We start from the raw sequence: 20,202 nt of genomic DNA, 5'->3' as shown, positions 1-20,202 counted from the left end.
TGTATGAGAAATACTTTTTTTATCCTATGAAATCTTATACTGTGAAGTGAAAAAAAAAGATTTTTTTAGTGAGAAAATTCTGTTTCTGGTACGTATGGCTAGAGATAGCCTAAGAAGAGATGGTGTACTCTGTAGCCAGAGGCCTCAGTTCAAATCCTGTTTCAGACACTCACTAGCTGTGTAAATATATAATAGGTAAATATATAATAGGACCGTGTTATATATTTATAATAGGACTAATAGCCAACACAAACATGAACCTTATTCTTCTAGCCATTGGTGAAATCAGGAGGAAGGGAGATGAATTGATAACACTCATTGAATCATATACCAGACCAATAAAATTGACCAAATATCATAATTAAGATGATTCTTGGAATCATTTACATGGATCCAACTCAGATTGACCCTTGGTTTGAAGGAGCTAATAGTATACCAAGAACATGGGTCAATGACTGGTCTTTGCTAACTTTTTAAAAAGAAATATGGCACAAAGTTTATATATTGTGCTTATTTGAAAATTTGCTCCATTCATTTGACACTATGCTACTGATCCAGAGACTATGTAACAAGGGTGTGCTCAATGTAGACAATGCTTATATTTCCTCAATTCCTTGTTTAGCAGCTTTTAAAAGAGTACCTTTTTGACCAGTTATGGCAAGTTGGCTCATCTATCTCACATATCATCTTTAATTCACAAATTAAAGATCCTGGAAATAATCACAAGTCCTTGGGAATCATCAGAGCCTTCTCTGTCAATTAGCAAAGTTTGTACAGTGAAAGGATTTCAAATGATGCAATACTTTACTTAGTTTCATCTAAAAAGTTACACATATGCAACTGGACATTGAAAAAAAATGAACTACTCAATCATGCATCCAAACATGCAAACACATAACACTAGGTTGAACTCAAAGCAAAATTTGAGGTTCCTAAGTTAAAATTCTTTTTTACATTCTGAAACAAGTTTCTGGTTGAAATAGTGTATATTTTGTGGTTGGAGGTGATGGTTGGTGTCACCAAAAAAAAAGAAAAAAAAAGACCTTTTTAATTGATATGCTGATTTTCACAATAAAAAGTATTCCCCCTCCCACTTGGGTCATTGAAAGCTGGTTGAAAGTGCTCTAAAAGAAGTTAACTATTTTTATTTTGAAAATTTATCATTGTTATGTGTGCATTATAACAAATCACATGGTAGAGAAGGATTTTAATGAAAAGCAATCTTCCAATTATTTTTTTCTTATTCCCATCCTCAATCTCCAGGGCCAATTTTTCTATTTCCATTATCATTCTTCTGTAGGTTATCTTCCTAACACTAGGTATGTTTATATGACCATTTCTTAATTTCCAACTTAAGAGAATGTCTGTTGACTTCCTAAAAAAGGCAAGATTTATCTCATTCTATTTCATCTTCCCTCCCCCAACTTCCTCCCAAGGTTGGACAGTTTTATCATTACTTTGAGAACTTCCATCCATTACCTTGTAACTCGGAATGATTTACATATACCTCTACTTATTGAACCATCAATTCCAGTCAGTATTTTAACTACTCTTTTCTCCACCTTTCCTCTTCCTCATTTTTTCTGATCTACTTTAACTTATCAAGCTGGTTAATGCATTCTCTTCTTCACACACAAGTAATTATTGCATGTTTTGTCCATGGGCTGATTTTTAAGGTTGTAAACCAATTTACAATGTCTACATTATTATGACCATGTGAATATTATTCACTGCCAGAAGAAATAGGATGAAATTTCCTTCCTTTAAGGCCTAATGCCATGATTCTGGGAACACTTAAAGAAAAAAAAAAAGCATTTCTAGGATCAAAGTCACCTAGATTCTTATTTTCTGCATACCATTCAAGTGCTCAGAATCATGGTACATTTTATTTGGGCTTACATTTGGACCATAGCATTTTGTCATTTGTTCATCTTCTTGGATACTTTGTCTTTCTCTGTGTGTATTTACCAAAATCTCAAAATTTCCATCTTTTTGTGAATGTTAGCTTTCTTGAATTCCTCCCCCCACCATTTGTGTTTGTTTGTTTGTTTGTTTTGTTTTGTTTTGTTTTTCATGGAGGCCTCTTTCCTGAGGCTCCAACTTGGACTAACTCATTTTTAGACCTGACAAATAAGCTATCAGCCCAGACTTGCATTGAAGGATTGCCTGAGTTATAGTCTCCATTGCTGAGATCAAATGTTTTCCCTTTTAGTATTATAAGATATTTTTTTTCTGGAACACATATGAAAATAACTGTCAAAGAAAGGATACATGGAAGGTAAATTTTTGGAAGCCCTCTCTGTTTGAAATGTCTTTATTTAGCTCTCACATTTGAGTAACATTTCGTTGTGACCTAGAGTTCTAAATCAAAAATATGTTTTCTCCTACAATTCGTTTATAATATGGTATTGCTGAGGTGAATTCCAGTTCCAATCTCAATTTTAAAAAGGCATTTTATTTATTTGGAAAATTGTACTAGCTCTATCCTTAGAATTCCTAAATCTTCACAAGGATATTTGAAAAACAAGATATTTCCTTGCATACTGGGCACTTGAATTATCAAAATCTGTTAAATCTAAAGACTTCTGACTTAAATTCTCTGCTATTATCCTTCTAATAATTGGATAATTTTTTTGCAGCTTTTTTCTCAACTTTGTTTTTCTAGAGCTCTTTTTTAGTAGGTCATTTATGCTCCATGACTACCTTTTTCTCTCACATTTTTTTAATGTTTATTTATTTTGAGAGAGAGAGAGAGCACGAGTGAAGGAGGAGCAGAGAGAGAGGCAGACACAATCCAAAGTGGGTTCCAGGCTCTGAGCTGTCAGCACAGAGACTGATGTGGGGCTGGAACTTATGATCCACGAGATCATGAGGGATGCTTAACTGACTGAGCCCCTCAAAGCATCCCTCTCACATCTTTTGTTAATCTGTCATACACAGAACATCTAGCTGAGTTCTATAGGGTCAGAACACCCCTTCCCCTCCTTTTCCTCCTCCTTGTTTGTTTGTTTGTTTGTTTGTTTGTTTTGAAAGCAAGCTAGTGAGCATGTGCCCAGGGGAGGGGCAGAGGGAGAAAGGGAGAATCTCAAGGCTCCACACCCAACAGAGCCCAACGTGGGGCTCCATCCCAGGACCTTGAGATCATGACAAAATCAAGTCGGAGGGTTAACCAACTCAGCCACTTTGGCATATCTCTTCTCCTTTTTTCAATTGAATCTTTCATCTCTAATCATCTAAGCACACTAATTGTATTCTTTAATATTTTTGCTTTCCTTTTACATAGCATCATGTTTTTGTTACATTGACCTAATGTCACCTCTGATTTCTCTGTTTTACAAGAAAGGATTTTGTTTTCTCTTCTTTCGTTTACTGAATTACTCATTACCTTTTTTAGCTCCATAATCATCTTTTCTGTTTATCTTGGTATTTCTCTTTGATGCTGTTGATTTTGCATCACCTGATGATCTTATTTGCCTGTTCATATTTAAGAAGAAAGAATGGTTAGGGGATATAGGTTTCTTGGGCAAATTTGCAGACCTGCAAATAGTTCTTTTCATGTACATCACTTGAATAGGCAGTAAGATTTGTTCATATGAGTACGGTGGATCATTAGGCTTATCATAGATTTATGAAGCCAAGTTCTAGGTATGCTATTACACATCACGTGTCAGAACAATCAGAGCTGTATTCAGGGCTTCAATATACACATCAGCCTTACTGTTTCTCTCTCCAGATATATCATTTAATTTCTTTCATAAACAATGTCCTGGGATTGTTGTTTTTGTTTGTTTGTTTGTTTGTTTTGTTTTTCCCCCCATAAACACAAATGCTGGGCTACCTTGTAGCAGTATGGCTTGGCATATTATCTAAAATAATCACTCTTATATGATCATTCCCCTTCCATGTCATTTGGGCCTCTAAGCCCAAAGCCATTTCGGTGGTCTGATGGAAACACGATTCTCATCTCCCAGGGAGGAGAGACTTTTGATAGCAAATTCTGCTCTGCTCATTGATTTACACACTTCTACTTTCATTCTCTTAAACCTTGCTGAAATAGCTATGATGATATTGATAACCACCTGTCCTATTTGGTTCTCTAGGTTTATTAATTTTACGTGATCCATGTCGTTTTTATTCAGAAAGCCCTCAAGAGGAAAAGGGGATTAATTCATTTTCTCACTATTTCATCTTGAATTGGAAGTCAAGAAGAGATATGCAAATTCTGAGGTTTCTAAAAGGTCATCATCTTGAAATAAATAAATATTAATGACATGCACATTTAAAATTAATAACAATGAAACATTTGTTTCTTTTCCCTAAGAGAATTATAACAAGTTATCTTAAAGCTCTTGTGAACAAATGATAAATTTTAAGAGAAGGCAAACAAGCAGAAATTCCCCTTTAAGGTTTTTCAAGACTGAGATATGACCATAACCAATGAGTGGACATGATATTTGAAGCTCAAAGGCTGAGTCATGTTTCATAGTTAGAATATGAGGATCCTAAAGATGAACTAAATGAGAAAGAGAAAGAGAGAGCGTGTGTGTGTATGTGTGTGTGTGTATATTCCCCTTTCTTTTGGAAACTAAAGAAACTTTCCTTGTTTCATGGCCAGGATTATGGGATTTATGAGAGAAAGAGTTTTATTATTTTACAGGAAGCTTTTTATCTGAATCATCAGTATATGGCTTGTTACTTATCAGTTCTGTCATCCTGGGATCTTTTTCCACCAGAATTTATAATACGATAGCTCTTATTCCTAAAGGGATATGAAAAGTGCTACTTAGTGAGCTGCTTCTGTGCCACCAAATACTATTTGGATTTCCATTTTTACATTGTAGTGAAAAGGGCCATTAACTCTTCATTGAGCACTCATTTGGTACACAGGTATTAATTTAATTATTCTTTTATTGGAAGCATGGTTGAAGGCAGTTACAAAGTTACTGATTTGACTTATTTCTGGTAGTTGCATATATCTGATATTTTATTAATATAAAAAATGAATTATGAATGGTATCATAACACACTATATTGTATTATTTTATAATTAAGCTATAAATTCGTTCTTATTTTAGTAGTGATAATATGAGAAATTATTGCTAAAGGTCATGGTCCATAATAAAAGATACACATTTTTCTTTCAAACAACTTACACATATGCCAAGATTTTATGATAATTTTCTCATTTTGACTACTTAAATGTATAATGGAAGTTATTGGTATCTGTTCCTCAAGAAGATCCAGAATTGCGATATTATGAAGTGCATGTACAAAGTGATTTCTAAATACGGGTTATTAAAATGTCAGATGAAACAAATCCTCCGTATTTATAAGTGTGTATTTTCTCTGGAAATCATGCTTGTAAACAATGTGCACTTTCTAGGGAGTCAGCAATTTGGGGCTTCCTTTTGCACAAGTACAGTGAAGATGAAGCATCCCACACTGTACATTCCTCGGCTAAGCTGTGATATAAGCTAGACAGGAAATCTGTGACCCCAAATTAGGGTGTATATGTTCAGTTATTGTAGATATATGGTGATTAGTTTGCGCCATGGCAACAATTTAAGGTTTTGCCAGTTTTTCCAATTGCATTTCACTTCTTAGAATTTATGCCAAAAGTCGAAGGTCATGATTTTCAGCTATTAATCTTTCCTGTCTGGAAAAAAACAATCCAAGTGTGTTTAGCTGGAAGAGCTGCCTCAAGCTGTTGACTGTGCAGGACTAAACTTTCAAATGTTGCAGTTTATGTAACCAATCCCCCATACTTAAATTTCAATGACAGATCTTTTTATTTTGTTTATCACCAAATGACAACGTGAACATGTCATGATACGGCTTTAGACATGCTGTGTGGTCATTTGAAGCAGTATTTCTAAATTGATTTTTTGGCCCAGGTCTCTCAAAACTCTTTAAAAGCATTTCATTGTTATAAAGTCTCTCAAAACTTACTTCAAGCATCTTATTGTTAGATGCAACTAGGGAGAGAAAAAATAAGCTTTTTATTTACATAAGGATGAGAGTAAATCACTTTGTCTTCTTGATTATCAGTTGTTTGGTTAATCAGAAAAGCTATGTTATTACAGTATTTTTTGTAGGCAGCAGTTTAGGAGAAAAACTGCAAATGGTGTCATGGTGAAATGTGTTACTGGAAATTGAAATTCCAATTTTAAAATTAGACATTTTATGTGTTTATCATATTAGAATAATTAAGTTTCTGCTGCAGATTAGAATGTAAACTTTTAGCAAAAGTATACTCTTGCTATATTTTGGTAACACAAATGTTATTATGAAAGCACTGTAGGGTTTTGGGCTTTTCTGGATAATTATGAGTAAATGATCATTTTGTAATGAAATCATCCTCGGCTTGTGACTCTCAACTGATTTTTCCATCTGGTGTTTGTCATGTAAAGAGGTCCATTCAGCAGTATTAAGCAGTTTGAAAAAATACCAACCAAACTTCTGTATTTACAGAAGGTCCTCATTCAACGTGGTGTTTCCAGATTTCTCTCTCTCATATTTATGTTCTCTCTGTCTCTCTCTCTGGAGGGCATTTTCTTCATAGGAGAGCATAAAGAACGTTGGCATTTCATTCCTACTTCACCTAAAAAGTTGAGTTAGTCCAATCATTTTCTATCTATTCCTCATTTATCTTACATAGAAAATATAGGGGTGCCTGGGTGGCTCATTCGATTAAGTGTCCAACTTGTGCTGCAGTCATGATCTCATGGTCTGTGGGTTCGAGCCCCAAGTTGGGCTCTGTGCTGACAGGCTCAGAGCCTGGTCCCTGCTTCAAATTCTGTGTCCCCCTCTCTCTCCACCTCTTCCCCACTCTCTCTCTCTCTCTCTCTCTCAAAAATAAATAAACATTAAAAAATTAAAATAAATATAAATACTGCTTTAAACAGATTTGTTACTTGGGTAATGTTGAGGTCTGCAAAAAAAATAAAGGAGATCCAACCATAGGACATTTATTTCTTAATCTCAATTTCTAAATTATTATCTGATAATAATCATTGGATTACAATAAACTTGTTCCTTCTACCTCTACCACCAACGTACCCTTTTGAATCAAGCCCCCTCTTTATCCACACGATTAAGTGCGAATTATCTAGTTCAGCCATATATGAGAATTCTCTGTAAAGCATTCCCATGTATGAGTCACCCATTTCATAGTTGAAATATGCACAGGTCCAGTATTCCAGAAAGTTTCCAGGATTTTTTTTTCTTTTTTAATTTTTTTTTCAACGTTTATTTATTTTTGGGACAGAGAGAGACAGAGCATGAACGGGGGAGGGGCAGAGAGAGAGGGAGACACAGAATCGGAAACAGGCTCCAGGCTCCGAGCCATCAGCCCAGAGCCCGACGCGGGGCTCGAACTCACGGACCACGAGATCGTGACCTGGCTGAAGTCGGACGCCCAACCGACTGCGCCACCCAGGCGCCCCTCCAGGATTTTTTTTTAAGAAAAGAAAAGAAAACAAACAAACAAAAACGTCATTGAGTTACGTGTTCAAAACTGTGTTCTGTCACATTTTTCCTTGCTAGGTGTTTCCACTTGCCAGACCTGTTCACCTTCAGATGCATCTGCCCTCCCCTGCTTGCCCTGTTTTATCTTGCAGCAGAACCCTACTCCTGCAAGATGGGTTTCTTAGCTGACTTTTGGCTGGGTTTTGCCATCTGAAGCACACTGCGAGTGTGGAGGGCAGGAGTGGAGAATGTGGAGTGATTTCACTTCTTGGGGCCTTAACAATGTCTTCCCCAGTTGACACCATCTCTTCTGGAAGATCCCAAAATGGTTTCCGTGTCCTCCACATGAACATGTCTTTGAGTTCCAGTAAAATGACTGGCCCGTTGTCCCTCAAGTGTAGACGCCTGTCGTTACTAATGCACAGTTCACTTTCCCATTCTGGTCTGGGGTGGTGCACCTCTTCCCTGCTCTCGGGCCAGAGCCTACACCCCACCATCTGGCTTTTGAGGTGAGACACCCTGGCACTGTGACTCTAAGGAGGGGAGGGAAGGGAGGCATCCATGAGCATTGAGGTTTGTGTGAGACTGGTACAAGCCAGACTCCTTATGAACAACTCTGGAAAAAGGGGCCACCAGTACCAAGGGGCTCCCAGGTGCACCACCCTTGTAGAGCTCCCAAAATCTTATGAGATCCAGCTTCCTCTGGGGAGCATGGCAGGGGCTACAGCACCTTAGAGTCTGATTCTACCATTTTCTGAGCCATCCCTGACATGCAGCACATTCTAGCCCATTCCCCACTGCCCCTCTTCCAGGACCTGCACTTACTCCTCCCACACATACCCAAAGTCACAGAGTAAACCCTGCAGGCTCCAACCATGCCTTGTTTGCTTTCATGGAAAACTCCACATTCCTCCCGCATGGATCAAGGCCCCCTCACCAAACCTCCAGCATCACCCATAAAAGAAAAACAATTTTTTAATGTTTATTTATTTTTGAGAGCGAGAGAGAGAGACAGAGCGTGAGCAGGGGTGGGGCAGGGAGGGAGGGAGGCACAGAATCTGTAGCAGGCTTCAGGCTCTGAACTGTCAGCACAGAGCCCAATGGGGGGGCTCCAACTAGGGGTTTAAACTCACGGACCACAAGATCATGACCTGAGCTTAAGTTGGACATTTGAGCCAGCCACCCAGGTGCCCCAAGAAAAACATTTTTATAATGAATTAAAAAGTTTTTTGTTATAGAAAACAATTAGTCCTCAACATCTGTTCTTGTTAAGTTCCCTGTAAAATAGTAAGCTTACATTCCATACGGTTTCTCGTGAACAGGAAATCACTACGCTTTTGGTCCAAGATAATCTTTGGGTTGCTTCGTTCAGTTTACTCTGGTCGTCTCTGTAACCGTCTTCTAAATGATGTCACCAAATACCTGCTTGGAATTTCCTTTGTTTTAGCTACCCAAAATAGTTCTTCTTTTGCTCACTGGATCTTACCAGACACAGGCGTCCACTTATATTCCCAGATGATGTTCAGGAGAAAAAGATTTCACCGTGTATTTAACTCTGCCTATATGCTGTAACATCATATGCTTTTCATTCCAGTGGAAGAGCCCCAGTAAATAGGATAAGTAAATAACGTGTGTGATATATTGGAGAGTAGTATGTGCAAGAGATAGAAAGAGAGCACAGGAAGTGAATAGAAAGTGGGATTAATTTTAAAAGTGTTCATGGCAAAATTAAATTACACAAAACTCTGTCTCATGAGGGTTTTCCTTAGCTGAGTCTTTTCCAGCACTGGGGTGGTACCTGGCACAAACCAATTCTCAAAAAATATTAACTTGAAGATATGAATATAAAGAAGGGAGTTATGTGTATGGACTAGAGTCATTGGCAGTAGTTTTATGGAAGAAACATGATTTCATTTAGTTCTTGAGCACAGAAAGGATTTGGAAAACATTACTTTTGTGTAACTGCTCTTAATTAAATCAATACTCTTCTCTATTCCGTATCTCATAGAACCTTGGCGGAGATGATATTAAGGCTGAACTGCATGTCTCTTCCTATTCCAACATCGCTTAGAAAGTAATGATTTATTTGCAAGTTGAATATATTTGTGTCCATGTATATGTATGTAAAAGTAAAGGGGAAGTGAAATTCTCCTATTACACATTAATCCCCCTAAATTCAATACTGCTCTTTCAGTTACGTTTACCTCATTTTTAATTTTGCCTTATAGAAAAGTATATTTTAGATATCAGTCTGTTTCAATAAACTCAAAGTTACTTTCTAATTTGTTTGGTCTATTGAAATTTTATTTTCATTTCTTCACTCAGCAAATATCTATTGAGAGCCTACAGTGCTCTGAGGACTATTGTAATTTCTGAAGATACCACAATGAGACATGAGTGTCTCCCTTTATGGGCTTACATTTTAACCGAAGAGGTAGGGGGAGAAAGCAGGATAAAAATGTAAAATGTCTGACATGTTTAATATTGATAAATGATAGAGAAGAGAAATGGAGCAGAGAAGCGAAGCTAGATAGGAGGTGCATGTGTGAGTGCTCCCGTTTTAGACTGGTGGGTCAAAGGCCTCAAGAAGAGGAGAAGGTTTCAATAAAAAATGTGATGCAAGTAAAAGTGACCAGCCATGCATGTATATGAGGGAAGAGTGTGTCAGGTGGTAGGAACAGCAACTGTAAAGGCTGGCGGCAGGTAACACCCCAACGTGACTTAGTGCCTGGGATCACTACCTTGCTGCCAGGAGGATCTGAAGTTTGGCTTTGTTTCATTTGTATTGTTTCCTGTGGCATTATAAATCTGACTCCTATCACAGATAGCTAACATACCAGTGAAATTTCCAAAATCAACCTGTTCTCAAATGCATTCATTCAACTTTCATGACCTTGATATTTTTTTCCATAGATTATTTTATAGGTTTTGAAAAGTGATAGGCCAAGTGGGCAAGAATTTTGCATGGGGCATTATGATCCAGAAGTTGGCATTTAAAGTCACATGCTGGAGAGAGGATGAGAAAGAGAATGTATTCAGTATTCTAATGTTAATAGAAAAGGAATGTCTCAGATATATCAAAAGCCACACTGGGAGTTTGTAAATTGCACAAGAATGAAAATATTATTTTAGGTGAATATTGGGAATCCGGAGTAAGATGGAGCTGACAGGGTGACAGGCTTTTTTTACGCAAGACATCAGCTCCAGGGAGCAATGAAGCAAGACTCCTCCCTCCTCTTCTGACTTTTCAGCTGGTGCATATCTCTGCTGATCAATGAGTTCAGAAAAGAAGAATTAAAATAAAACCAAATTCCAAAAAAAGTGATTACTCAGTGAGAGTGAAAATGCCTATGTGGAAAATATTTCAAATCAAACCCTTAGAAAACAAAAACTCTGAATTTCCAAGAAATGCTATGCATGTTGGCAGAGCAAACACAGACACACCCCAGATCTCTGAACTAACATATATGAGGTGTTAATGACCCACGGATTAACATCCACACCCGCCTTCAGCATACAGAGTGATTCAAAGGCCAGTCAGTTCTAAATACCATGGCCAATCAGGAAGCTGAAGGATTATCACTGGATGACACAAATTTAAAAGCAGCAATATGATACACTTTTGAAAGAAAATGCCTCCAAAAAACTTCTTAAGTATTCAAGTTTCATTTGGTTTTCTTTCTGAAATTTAGCAAGTACTTATAAACTAAATTGCTTTTGATTCTGTGCCTGTATCAAAGCATATTTGGTGAAGTTGCAAGAGGTATTTCAATATAAACTCCCACTTTCCTCTTCTAAAATTTTTCCTTTTGGGGCCTAGAAATTTCCGTGTCTGGTTTTATTTTTAACGGAAACTCCTTGGAAAAATGTGAAAAATCCATAGATCCAATAAATGCTTGGGAACTTTGGCATGGGGACATGGAGGTCAGCTTCCGCTGTCTTTATCAAAAATAAATGCAATTTCTATTCTTGTTATTGTTCAAAAATAGCATAATAAACCACTTCAAGGTTCCCACCAGATTAAACCTCCAGGGAGAAAAGTATGTAACAGCAACATAATCCAACAGTACGAGAAGAGTACTGAGTCAGTTGGCATATGAAAAAGTTTCATATGAAGGAGCAGGAGGAGATGGGGTCTCAACATGACAGAACTGAATCTGAACAGGAAAGTCTGTCTTCCATTTTTGTCACCCCAGAACACAAAGCCAAATTGGAGTGACTTCATAGAAGAACAACAAAATGATTAGGGCACCAAGGGCTTGATTTATGTGGAGAGATTAAAAGAGCACAGAGTAATGTATATTTTGGCTAAGTGATTGCTAAGAGGAACATGATAACAGTCTGCAAATATGTGAAAGATGTAAACGCCTCAGGAGAGGAAGAATCCTCTGGCAGGATGCAAATGGACAGCACAAAGGATGAAGAAAATGTTTAAGTTAAAAATGAGAAGAGGGGAATATGCTCACCGTGAGAACCAACCCCATTCTTAGAAAATCAGTGAGCATCCTCACTCTTGGGACTTTTGAAATACTCCAAATAAAACCCCAGGAGGCTTACTGAAGGAGCAGGTCTTTGCTGGTGTAATACTATGGAATCAGTGATGCCTTGAGTCAAAGGAAGAAAGGAAGCACAGGTGTGCCTCTGTGTGTGTGTGTGTGTGTGTGTGTGTGTGTGTGTACCACTCACATGGTACGTGGAGTTGGAGAAGGATAGAAGAGAGGGGTCAGTTGTACTTTGAAAAATAGACAAAGAAAAAAATAAGAAAAAAGAAAAATATTTCCCAGTTGCATTGCAATGGAGCAAATTTTAAAAGTTATGAGTAACTTTTTATTTTAAGGGGAAAAAAATCTATTGGATTTTGGAGATTGACCAAATATGACAATCAACTCCTGAGGTCTCGTTGCCCTTGTATGACATCACTCACAGGATGTAGGTAATTATATCTCATCCCTACTGCCCACACTTCCTAACCTCAAGGTTAGGGGGTGGTCATAACTACTTTTTGAGCATGTTGGAATTTTGCATTTAAACGCCTCTTATCCAACCATAATATAAAATCATCTTTGAGGCAGTTTGTCTGTAACAGCCTGGAGTGGTGTTGCATCAACCTTTGTAAATGCAGAGTAAACAATATTGATTTGAAGAAATGGAGAAAAGAGGTGTTTTCATTCTCATGCCACCCTTCCCTGGACCTCTGGCTCCCTTCAACACACCACACGCAGATACCAACACATATGTTAGTATCTGAAAAGGCAACATTTACAGCCATTTTCCCTGGGGAAAAAATGGGGAGAATCTTCCACAGAATTAATAATAGGTTGGGAGACAGACGGTGAAAAGGAGAATTTTCTCTCTCTCTGCCCCACCCCCTAGAGTTTTGCAGCTAACCAACAGGAAGGCTGTTTACCTCTAGCAGTAGGTCAAGTGCACAGCCCTCTGCACAGCCAGCACTCTGTGGAGTGACCACATGCTCCAGCTGCCATCCTCGTGAGACTGAGCACATCTGCTTGGAGATGTTTTCAGCATTCCCTGACCTGGGGCATGGGAACCTCAGAACATTTCCTAACCCAGGTCTCATTAGCTTGATACAATTAGATTACTGAAGAATGCAGTTGACGAAAGGCACATATTATTTATAATTTCCATTAGCAGTAAAAATTGTTCCAGACAAAATTTCATAAGGCCATCTCATGTCATTTGTCACACGATTAATCTCACCAAGGGGTTGGGGTGGGGGGAGGGAGATGGCATAAAAGAATTATAGGAAATCTTTCTATGCCAAGTATTTGATGTAAGAGGTTTTTTTTTTTTAATTTTCTTTCTTTTAGACAGGAACTATTACTACTCTTGGTTTAGTAAGATGTGTGTGTGTGTGTGTGTGTGTGTGTGTGTGTGTGTGTGTGTATGTGTGTGTGTGTGTGTGTATGTTTTGGTTAATGTGTACAGTTTTTGGAAAATATATGTGATAAAAATTATAAAATATTATTTTTAACTTGTGAACTTTTCTGAGAATGCGTTCAGGGATAAGTGATTACTGGGTTGACGTTTACAGTTTAGGGTCTAAACTGTCATTAACAGCACTTAAAAGTAACACATTGGTTGAAGTGGGAAGTACGTTGGGGGCTAGGTGGGAAGAGGTAGTTTCCAGTATCATTTATCTCTGTCAGGTCCTCATGTTCAGTCCTTGCAGAAGACCCCAAAAAATCTTCCCTGTAATTCAGTTTTCCCACTTGTATATTTAGGTGATTGCATCAAATGAACATTAAGAATCCAGGTAGATCTACAGTCATTTAGTTAGTTGGCTAATGATTAGAGGAGATGAGTACAATTTGTTGTTTGAAAACTTTATAAAGTTTTATAAAAAACTTATATAAAGTATACATGAAGTTATATATATTTATATATATTATATTATATATATACATGTATATATTTAAGATAGACTAATATATTGCAAAGTGGATTTTTAGATTCTTTTTAGGGGAAAACAGAAAAAAATAAACATTCTTTTTCAATATGTATAGCAAATAAACAGCGTATTAAATAGATAAAATGAACTTCCTCTCTTATAGCTTTTTTCTCCTCTTCTTTGCCTTTACTGCACACTTACGAGAGGATTAGTCATTAAAGGATTATAAGCAGGGTAAAAAGAAAGAACATGTTCTTTTTTGCTGGAATGATCCAAGAAGACTCTTCAGTCATGCCACTGCAGTGTTCTGAGGAAGATATCCAAGCTAGTTAGGACTTTAATAAAATATGTTTATATGGAATTCAGAGGTCACAAAATCGTTCATTCTCAATTCTATGATTCTCTCTAATAGAGGGCCCAGATTTATGTATTTTCCATTTATAGACTTCCATATCGTAGTTTTTGAGATGATGCTTACACTAAGCATATGGATTATTCGTTGATACAGAAAAAGAACATCCAATTAGGTTTCCTTTTGCTTTATGTTTTAACAATCCTTCAATTAAATAAGGACATTCTACTATGAAACAAATTGTTATGATGGCTGGTAAATTTTAATGTTGTAAAATACAAACAATTATTCTATCATGGGTTCAAACACATTAATTAATTAATTAATTAATTAGTTTATTTATTTATTTATTTATTATTCATTAGTTCACTCATTTACTCACTAATTTAATAGACACTTATTAAGCAAATACAATTCGCAGATACTCTTGGGAATAAGGATACAGCAGTTGTGTAGGTAGGTGCTGTGATGAGATACACTGGGGGCTCTGAGAATCCAAAATTAAGTCACTTAACCTTATTTTTAATATTAGGAGGAATCTTCCATGGGGTGCTGCTTTTAAGCTGAGATTTAACAAATAATAGGGTTTAGCCAAGTGAAAAAACATGGTGAAGTAGGAAACAAGGTGGTTTTATGGCGAAAATGATGCACAGAAAAAGACCCCAAGGAAAGTGTCCCAAGTTGAGATGGCTAGGTTGAAAGGCTTAGACATTTATGTATATGACGATAACCCTCCAGAAAGGTTGTGTCAATTTATATTCTCACTGAATATAGACAAGAGAGAGCATATTCCCACAAGTTTTACTAGGGATAAAAAATCTTAAGATTTATTAGCTAAATACTAGTTGAGTATCTTTTACTTAATGCTATGGAGAGTGTGGTCTGTACAGGATTAACATGGATAAGACACAGACTCTGTTCCCCCGCACTTGTCATCCACTTGAAACAAGAACTAAAGCAAAGAACAATATTGAATTATATGTATTAAGAGCACAATTGTGAAATTCACTTAGAAACTGGTGAGGTGTAAGTAGTAAGGGGAATTAGTAGAAGTGGAACAAATATCTACTCACTTGATGAAAGAGTACGGAGAGAAAAAAAAACTAAAAGAATAGGGAGAATATGAACAGACTGTATTTATGCATTTACTGGATTACTTTTCAACTTAATATGCTTGTTATAATCAAATTATGAGGGCAGTTGCTTTTGCTATCTATGATCATTTTCAAGCTAAAATGTATAATAAAAGTTCTATGCCTCGCCATTGTAAATTGTAATGATCTCTTTCAATCTCTTTATCGTATTTGCTCACCTAAATTCTTTATTATTTTTAATGTGTATTTATTTTTAAGAGAGAGAGAGAGAGAGAGAACAAGTGGGCGAGGGGCAGAGAGAGAGAGAGAGAAACACAGAATCTGAAGCGGGCCCCACGCTATTAGCGCAGAGACCAAGCTGGGGCTCATACAAACGGTGAGATCATGACCTGAGCCAAACTCAGACACTTAACTGACTGAGCCACCCAGATGTCCCTAAATTCTTTCTTTTTAATAAACATGATTATACACTAAGTGCTGATTCATTTCTAAACAATATTCTACAGAACTATGAATCTCTTCTCAGTTATCTGTTTTCATAAACTTATAAAAGCACAAAGTCCAAACACCTATATTTGAAATTATTTCAAATGATAGAAAATCCATTCTACATCCAGTGTTTTCATTTATAGCTTCATACAATTTTATAGTAGTCGCTGCTTTTCTAAGCAGTCATGATCTACATTGAATTTTTAAAAAAATATGTTAGAATTAGAATAAAGAATAAACTTAGACCTAACTTTCCAGAGCCACAAATTGTCCAATTTCATGAGATTTGATGGAAAGTACACAAACTATAGAATAAGTTAGATCCAGATTTGAGTTGTTAGATTCTGCATCTTTTGAATGAAAAAATATTACCCATTTTTATTTATTTTTTGTTTTATTGTTATTTTTAAAAATAATTTATTGTTGTTAGCCAACATACATTGTATGCAATGTAGTCTTGGTTCAGAAGTAGATTCCCGTGATTCATCACTTACATACAGTATCCCAACAAGTGCCCTCCTCAATGCCCATCTCCCATTTCCCTGCAGCCCTACCCCCGCCCCATCCCCATCAACCCTCAGTTTGTTCTGTGTATTTAAGAGTCTCTTATGGCTTGCCTCCTTCTCTGTTTGTAACTTATTTTTCCTTCTTTTCCCCTGTGGTCTTCTGTTAGGTTTCTCCAATTCCACATATGTGTGAAAACATATGATATCTGCCTTTTTCTGACTGACTTATTTCACTTAGCTTAATACCCTGTGGTTCCATCCACGTTGTTGCCAGTGGCAAGATTTTATTCATTTTCATCACCAATAGTATTCCATTGTATATGTGTATATATACATACATATATACAATGTATATATATGTATATATACATACCACAGCTTCTTTATCCATTCATCAGTTGATGGACATTTGGGCTCTTCCCGTAATTTGGCTCTTGTTGATGTGCCACTATAAACATTGGGGTACATGTGTCCTTATGAATCAGCAGTATCCTTTGGATAAATTCCTAGTAGTGCTATTTCTGGGTCATAGAGTAAGTCTATTTTTTTAAATTTTCTGAGTAAGCTCCACACTGTTTTACATAGTGGCTGCACCAGTTTTCATTCCTCCCAACAGTGCAAGAAGGTTCCCCTTTCTCCACATCCTCACAACATCTGTTGTTTCCTGAGTTGTTGAATTTAGCCACTCTGACTGGTGTGAGGTAGTATCTTAATGTGGTTTTGATTTGTATTTCCCTGATGATGAGCAATGTTGAGCATCTTTTCACGTGTCTGTTGCCTATCTGGGTGTCTTCTTTGAAAAAGTGTCTATTCATGTCTTCTGCCCATTTCTTCACTGGGTTATTTGTTTTTGGGGTGTTGAGTTTGGTAAGTTCTTTATATATTTTTGATACTAACCTTTTATTCAATATGTCATTTGCAAATATCTTCTCCCATTATGTTGGTTGCTTCTTAGTTATGTTGATTGTTTCCTTTGCTGTGCTCAATTTTTTTCTTGATCAGGTCCCAGGAGTTCATTTTTGCTTTTATTTCCCTTGCCTTCGGAGACATGCCAAGAAGTTGCTGTGGCCAATGTCAAAGAAGTTGTTGCCTGTTTTCTCCTCTAGGATTTTGATGGTTTCCTGTCACATGTTTAGGTCTTTCATCCATTTTGAAGTTATTTTTGTGTTTGGTGTAAGAAAGTGGTCCAGTTTCATTATTCTGCATGATTCTGCATTTTAAAATATTAGCTACCTAGGGTAAGCTATTTTACTTCTTTAGAACTCTTTGACTTGCAAGTTTGGAGATCATAATAACTCATATGTATTGAACTAGTTTGTTGACAGTATCTTCCACAGTTATGGGTACATTGTAAGCATTCAAAGAATAAAGTTATGTTGTAGAAATGACTTAAGAGTTGGGGTAATGATTTTGGAAGTCAGTATTTATTAAGATAAAAGTTAAAGTTTAATCCATAAAGGGATATAGTACCAATGCTATTTTTTTCATGGCATAACTTTTGCTGTTTAATTTGGACAAGCTGAAATTAACACAATTTCAACTGCAACCCTTATGTTTTAGGGATATGTAGAGGAAGGGAGTTCAACATTAACTTTAACTGGAAATTAACTGTTAAATCTGAACAAGCCAAGTGAAATTAAATATGAAATCTCGAAGTATTTCTGCCTCTTGAAACTGAAATTGCATGCATTTTCTATTTTAAAAATTTAAGTATTTCACTGGTAATGTCTTTATTTTGTATTTGTTACAGACAATTTCATCATCCAGAACACTACTGGTAAGTTCAACCAATTTCCTACTGATTTAGTCAAATATGGATTCAGGTATTGGTCTATTATTATCTTTTTATCTATTCATTCTATTAGTGGGCATAAAATTATTAGTATTTTTCTTGGTGAATACAAATGCTTGAATTTGGAATTGTTAACATTATGGGACAGTGAAATAAGAAATATTAAATACATATCTGTGGGTTCCAATAAACTTGTCTCAAAAATGCAATAAAGATTCAGCATTAAAAAGGAATATTAAATCTCTTTCACATGAATATTACTGTCATTCTCAAAAATTTCCTCTCACAAGACTATTTTTCCATCAATATGACCAATATTTCCATGTTTATGTTTTGTTTTCCTCACTGATCCTTGTTTTCTATATGAGAAACAATTTTGGTATCTATTTTCATTACCTCCTATCAAATTAAGTCCATATCATCCCAATGTGAGATAATGAGATAGGTTAAGAACAAGTTTGTCAATTCTGTGTGCAGTCAGTAAAAATGGCTGTCCTGGAGGTCAGATGTGGCCTTAAATGGTAGCAGAGGAGGCCGACTCAGAAGTGTAGGAAAAGGATGTCTAGCTTTTGACAGGTAAGTGTATGGGAGATTCTTCTAAAACTTTGTGATAACTGACCAATTGAAGGTTCATCTACAAATGATTTGAGACAATTATTAGTATTTTTTAAAGTGATATCCTTGGTTAGGAGTTTTTATGCTATTCACAGTTTATTTTGAATGAATGCAGAACAATTTTCCTTTTTTAGTCTTAATTAACTTTTTCTATACAATTGGGAATTGATAAAATGTGAAGAATCAATTTGGAGTTGGGTGTTCTGGATCATGAGTAGCAATTGAGTACCTGGAATCTAGGACAAAAAGTTTGGTAGTACAGATACAGCATCAGCATGCTAGCACATTCCCAGAAGGGAGGGAAGCCAGGAGGCAGGTGGGAGCAGGCCAGAAGAGGTGCAAGGGCAAAAGATCAACATATAGCACAAGGTTTGGCACACGGTAGGTACCTAATAAATGTTTACTAAATGAATAACCATGAAAGCTTGCTGACAGGTTTGATAGACACAGGTTAAAAAGGAAAAATGAGGAAAGAAATTCTCTGTTTATCTGAAGGTGGATATGGGGATAGGAAAAAAAAGGAAAGATGTTAAGCAGTGGGGAAAACATGGCAAAACCAGATTGGACTCACCTTCTATCAGAGGTCCTTTCAAGGATCCACTTCTCTACTGAAGTAAATACTTAGTTGCCTCTCTTCACTCTTTTGTCGTTACTACTTGTCATCTAGTAAGAAAGCTCTTCTCATTGAGTGTAAAGTTATTGATCTATTCTCACTGAGGCATTACTCATTAAGGACCTCATCCTAAGATGAATGGAGCCAAACAACATTGTTTATGATCTCACTTTATTTCATTATAAGGCATGTAGATAACAAAGATGGAGTAGGAAAAGCTAGATTAGGACATACACCTACTCACATGGGCTTAGCTAAAAATCTCTAAGAAACGCATTTATCTTTTTTATATGTGTTTGCCTTCTACCATTTAGCATTCAGAACAGTGTTTATGAATAACCTCCTGAACTGAATCAATTAGAAAATGTAAGCAGGAAAACTTAGGATATTATACTGTTTCTTATATAATGTCTCAATTTAGGAGCAGATAAGAGATCAGATTTGGCCATATGGTTGATCTACGTTGCTGAAATTCACAGGCTGTCTGCTTTCTCCATGTAAACACATTTGTAAACCTCTTCACTAGCAGGAACTTTACTTGAATTAACCAATTTATGACCTCTGAAATTCTCTTAGTAGGATTTTAGGAACTTCCCAATCTTTGATTTTTCCTTTCAAGGTATTACTTTCAAAATCTCCTTTCAGACATTATTTAAGTTAATTCTATAGAATCATAAAAGTAAATAGGGAGTGCCTTGATGGCTCAGTCAGTTAAGCATCCAATTCTTGATCTCAGCTCAGGTCTTGATCTCAGAGTGCTGAGTTCAAGTCCCAAGTTGGGTTCTATGCTGAGTGTGAAGCTTACTACAAAAAGAAAGAAGAAAAGAAAAGAAAAGAAAAGAAAAGAAAAGAAAAGAAAAGAAAA

At 36.4% G+C, this 20,202-nt stretch overlaps 1 long non-coding RNA gene across 1 annotated transcript in view; it reads left to right on the top strand.

Annotated features, from left to right (window-relative positions):
- LOC121030530 (uncharacterized) overlaps positions 1-20,202 on the top strand; it is a 289,158-nt gene that overhangs the window by 165,314 nt on the left and 103,642 nt on the right. Inside the window, exon 2 of the long non-coding RNA XR_005790281.1 lies at positions 18,068-18,094. This is a non-coding gene — a long non-coding RNA (uncharacterized LOC121030530). The remainder of the gene's footprint in view (positions 1-18,067; positions 18,095-20,202) is intronic.

The sequence above is a fragment of the Herpailurus yagouaroundi genome, unplaced genomic scaffold, assembly GCF_014898765.1.
Source record: "Herpailurus yagouaroundi ecotype Mexico unplaced genomic scaffold, PumYag 140, whole genome shotgun sequence".
NCBI lineage: Eukaryota > Metazoa > Chordata > Mammalia > Carnivora > Felidae > Herpailurus > Herpailurus yagouaroundi.
The sequence above is the reverse complement of the archived record's forward strand: the minus strand, read 5'-3'. Positions and strand labels throughout refer to the sequence as shown.